At 40.5% G+C, this 5617-nt stretch overlaps 1 pseudogene across 1 annotated transcript; it reads left to right on the top strand.

The window, feature by feature from the left end:
* The first annotated feature begins 4041 nt into the window (after positions 1-4041).
* Positions 4042-5416, top strand: LOC105535813 (annotated as a pseudogene). Its single transcript, XR_001005502.1, has one exon. The product of XR_001005502.1 is annotated as a presenilins-associated rhomboid-like protein, mitochondrial pseudogene (transcript).
* Positions 5417-5617: the final 201 nt, after the last annotated feature.

Here is a 5617-nt window from a genome sequence, read left to right on the forward strand (position 1 = left end):
CAGAACAGAGGGATGTCATGGATAATGTGATTCAGAAGTACAGTTTATGAATGAAGAAGAAGGAGAAAAAAGCTTTCACCTGATCTGCGTTTTGGTCTATGAGTAGGAAGTTAAGCAGAAAGGAAGACAGCAATTAAAAAAATTCAATGAAAAATACATATTTGGAAAGAATGTGATGTTTCTAACAGACCTGCTTATTGTACACATTGACTGCTTCCTTTCTCTCTTACCTTATTCATGCCATGCTCAATCTGGAAACTTCATCCAGCAGTATAAAACTATTTGTAGTTTCCTGGAGACACTGTGCTATTTAATACCTCCATGTCTTTATATAAACTCTTTCCTCTGAATGGATTATCTTCCCTGACCTCCACTCAGGTCTGATTTCAGCTATGAAAATTTCTCTTATTTCTTATTTAAAAACGAGATTAACAGCACTTTGGGAAGCCAAGGCGGGCGGATCACGATGTCAGGAGATCGAAACCATCCTGGCTAACATGGTGAAACCCTGTTTCTACTAAAAATACATAAAATTAGCCAGGCGTGGTGGCATGCACCTGTAGTCCCAGCTACTTGGGAGGCTGAGGCAGGAGAACGGCATGAACCCGGGAGGCAGAGCTTGCAGTGAGTGGAGATCAAGCCACTGCACTCCAGCCTGGGCGACAAAGCGAGACTCTGTCTCAAAAAAATAAACAAATAAGTAAATAAATGAACAATTTGTTTCTTGACCATTTTATGATGCTTCTCTGTTGGAGTCATCACTGCTTCTTGGGCTGAGTTTACATATGGCCATGTAAAGGTCCCAGAAACCCACATGGGAAGCCTAGCACATTTTTTAAAATTTACCAATTTTCCTGGAAGAATTTGAGATTAAAAAGCCCAATGAATTAGAAGAAACATATTATGTAGAATTTACAAATTTTTCTTAAAATATAGAACAAGAATCCCAAGACGTTTATTCTTAGATATTTAAATATTTACTCTGTGGCTACTTATTGTGATTTTTTGCTTCAGATTTCTTGAGGGCAATCTCTCTCTTCGATTTTCATAGAAAAGTTTAAGAATGAGGGGTGGAAACTTCTGTGATGCTACACTTCACCTTACATTTTGCTCATTTGTTCTTTTGTCTGTATTACTGAGAATGTCAGGAAACACATTTAATAAAGGCACCCATTGTTATTCATCAGTGTGTCCTTAGTATCATGCATACAGAACAGAATCAGGTGTCTTTCAAGTTAAACCAGAATGAAGCATATAGGATTTCATCAAGCATAGTAAAAAATAATGACATTAGACAACTCAGTTAATACATCTGTTCTGTGAAGTGCTGAAAGTGGATGTCGCATAAGAAAAGGACAAAGCTGGTTTATACAACAGTCTGTCACAGAAATCTCCCTTAATCAATATTTCATTGACACTGATCCTCATAATGTAGGCCTCAGAATAATTTGTGAGGCATTAAAAGGAGGTCAAATTTGATTAAATCTTATTTATAAACTCTCAGGGCTGGAAGTGGACTTAGAAATCATTTGGTTCAGAGATGGCAAATGTGCATGTGTGTGTGGCCACTTTCACTTTCTAAGACCCTGTCAGACATCATTAATCAATCGTGAGACTTCCTTTCACTGAGCCTAGTCACAGATGCAGAACATTTCTTAATTCACTACTCTAGACAGACACAAACAGTCAAAATGATCTTGCAAAAACACTAACCGATCTTTGATTGACTCCAACCCTAAATTCAAAAAATGGATGTCCTGTGTAATATTCTGCATGAACAAGCATCAAGTTCCTGATTGAGCACTTCTAAAATGAGGCATTCCCTGAGTAGGTCTTTTATCATATTATGATTATGTAATCAGTAATGAATACATGTGTCCTTAAGAAGAGTTACATGCATCCAGCAAATCCTAGCCCCCACATACTGTAATCCACAGGACACTGCCAAACAGGAATTATTAATCCCATTTTATAAATAGGAAAAATTAGAATCTAAGACAGAGACAGGGAAAAGGCAACACATAGTTTGGCCTACTTAGTGTTTTAAAGATAAAATTAAGCCTACATTTAAAAATCAGAAGATTTTGCATCAAAAATGTGGTTTCACCACTTTTTATTTAAAAGTAAGAATGAACCTGTTTTTTCATATGGTGGCAATTGGCCCATGCTTTATAGCAGTTGGACCCTTTGATGGCTTTGTACTTGCAGTTTTCCACAATTCCCACCATGTTCACAATTCACGAGGGTTAACTTTTCTTCCTGCTTGCTTCAGTCATGCTACCTGTGAGTCTCTTGTAAGAAGCTGAGTTGACATTGACTCCAAGTTTCCCAAAGCTCATGTGGCTATTGTTTTTCTGCCATTGCATTTGCTCTTCCCTCTGACTTGAATAGCTTTCTCTTCCATTTCTGCATTACTGAAACTAAAAATTGGCAGGGGTGGGGAAGACTAGGACTCTGGAGATGTGAAAACTTTGGAGAGTTTATCTTACTTCTGCAGCCTCTTATACTCTGGGTAATTTGCAGATTTTATTTACCAAGGCAGAAAGCTAAGAATCCAGGTTTATACTAGTAAAGGACTGCTGGTGTGGGTCCAAAAAAACAGTAGAACTTTTAGCAGAGACCTTGATGGTCTCATTAAGCTTAGTATGTGTTTTCTAATTTCACCTGTATATTCATATCATACAACCTACCAGCTCACATGTCAGCTTACCATATGGAGACTCTCAGTTCTGCATGCATAAGTCATACAGGATCTCAATAAAGTCTCATTGCCTTTTCAGTGGTGTTTTGATAAGTGCACTTACTTTGTTGTCATGTCTTTGTCTTTCTCCTCCAGTGCCTATCTAATTACCTGTCACATAGTCAGAGCTCAATAAACGCTTCCCAAAGCATTCAACTGCATCATTGCTCAGCACCTTAATCTCTTCCTTCACGGTCTCTTGCAGATATTATGTCATAATCTACCCACAAGCCACCAAGAAGTAGGTGGAAAATGTTGTTCTCATTCCACTGATGGCAAATATCAGGTAAAATAGGAACCACATGATTTACCTGATATCTTATGTAGCATTAGGGCACAAATATAGTTCACAAAATAGTATTTGTTAAGTCACATTTCGCTGAGAAACAGTGAAGTGAAACAGAATGAGTGTGGAATCTGCAACAAATTCTAGAGCTCATTGTTACTAGCTTCTGTCACCTGTGTCAGGTACTTCCCTTGGTTTTCTTGGGTACCAAGCTTCAATGCCTTTCAGGTGCATTGTAGTTTTTGGTTAAAAAGAATGACTGTCTACAATTTCAAGATGCTCAAACAGTTCTGTGCATATTCAAAAAGTTTTATTTCAGTTTTATGCCCAACTATCTTTCCTTCTGTAACTGAGTCTCAAGTACAGGTAGAACAGTGATGTGGGACAAAGCTGGGGGAGTCCTAGTGTTAGATTGATAGCATACTGGTTTCCTTATTTCCAAAGGCTAACACAAGATTCTTTCCCTGGCTTTCTTGTTAAAATGCATTATCTCCCATGATGTGTCTCAACCCTTCTGATAAAGTATCTTGTGATAGTTCTGCTTTATTGATGAGCCAGACATGATTATATGTGAAATATCAAGTGTAGGCATAGAATAGGGTGAAGCTGGAATCATTAACCCTAGAGATATGTACAGCATACGACTGGGGCAAAGAGATAAACGAGAGAAGCAATCAAGTAAACTTAGAGGAGGAATAAAATGGGGTATAGGAAAAATTTCAATGTAAAAGTGATACTTCTGTTAGATCTTGAAGGATCTTGGTGAGTAAAAATCTCACCAAGGCAACACAAAATTAAAACCACTTTAGCCAAAGGAAACCAAGGAGGCAAAGAAGTGAGAACCATGGCCGGGTGCGATGGCTCACATCTGTAATCCCAGCACTTTGGGAAGCTGAGGCAAGCAGATAACTTAAGTCAGGAATTCGAGACCAGCCTGGCCAACACGGTGAAACCCCTCTCTACTAAAAATACAAAAAGTCGAAGGTCGGGCCATGGTGAGGCAGAGGTTGGGAAGATGGCCTGGCGAGGCTGGGCACAGAGAGCCTGGGGCTGCGGCCAGGCGTGGGCTGTGTCGGTGGGCGGCCAGGCGTGGGCTGTGTCGGTGGGCGGCCACAGCTGCGAGGAGCTCCCTGTGGCCCTAGCCCCACCGTGGTTGCTCGGATGCAGGTTTAACTTATTTATTCAGCAAAAAATGCGGATTCAGAAAAGCACCCAGGAAGGTTGAACCTCGAAGATCATACACAGGGACAAGTAGTGAAGCATACAAGAGAAGTACTTTGATTCCTCCTGTAGAAGAAACAGTCTTTTATCCTTCTCCCTATCCTATAAGGATTCTCATAAAACCTTTATTTTTTACTGTTGGGTTTACAGGCTGTGCATTTGGATCAGCTGCTATTTGACAATATGAATCACTGAAATCCAGGGTCCAGAGTTATTTTGATGGTATAAAAGCTGATTGGTTGGATAGCATAAGACCACATAAAGAAGGAGGCTTCAGAAAGGAGATTAACAAGTGGTGGAATAATCTAAGTGATGGCCAGCGGACTGTGACAGGTATTACAGCTGCAAATGTCCTTGTATTCTGTTTATGGAGAGTACCTTCTTTGTAGTGGACAATGATCAGGTATTTCACATCGAATCCAGCCTCAAAGGTCCTTTGTTCTCCAAAGCTGCTGTCAACATTCAGTCATTTCTCCTTATTTCACATGGCAGCAAATACGTATGTTTTGTGGAGCTTCTCTTCCAGCATAGTCAACATTCTGGGTCAAGAGCAGTTCATGGCATTGTACCTATCTGCAGGTGTTATTTCCAATTTTGTCAGTTATGTGGGTAAAGTTGCCACAGGAAGGTATGGACCATCACTTGGTGCATCTGGCACCATCGCAGCTGTCTGCACTAAGATCCCAGAAGGGAGGCTTGCCATTATTTTCCTTCCGATGTTCACGTTCACAGCACGGAATGCCCTAAAAGCCATTATCGCCGTGGATACAGCAGGAATGATCCGGGGATGGAAATTTTTTGATCATGCAACACATCTTGGGGGAGGTCTTTGTGGAATATGGTATGTTACTCATGGCCATGAACTGATTTGGAAGAACAGGGAGCTTCTAGTGAAAATCTGGCATGAAATAAGGACTAGTGGCCCCAAAAAAGGAGGTGGCTCTAAGTAAAACTGGTATTGGACAATAGTGGTGCATCTGGTCCATGATGCCTGAGAGCCCCAGGAGACATCGGCCCTAGGGTGATCACGGCTCTGCTCCCGCCTGGAAGATGCCAGCATCTGGCCTCCCAGTGTTTTCAGTTGTGTGCCCCAGTCTGTGTCTTTTTAGCAAGTGAATGATGATAAAGTTGTGAAATAAAGGTTTCTATCTAGTTTGTAAAAAAAAAAAAAAAAAATACAAAAAGTTTGGGCATGGTGGTGCATGCTTGTAATCCCTGCTACTCAGGAGGCTGAGGCATGAGAATTGCTTGAACCCAGGAGGCAGAAGTTGCAGTGAGCCGAGATTGCACCACCACACTCCAACCTGGGCAACAGAATGAGGTTCTGTCTCAAAAAAGAATAAAAAACAAAAACAAAACAAAACAAAAAA

The sequence above is a fragment of the Mandrillus leucophaeus genome, unplaced genomic scaffold, assembly GCF_000951045.1.
Source record: "Mandrillus leucophaeus isolate KB7577 unplaced genomic scaffold, Mleu.le_1.0 Scaffold1503, whole genome shotgun sequence".
NCBI lineage: Eukaryota > Metazoa > Chordata > Mammalia > Primates > Cercopithecidae > Mandrillus > Mandrillus leucophaeus.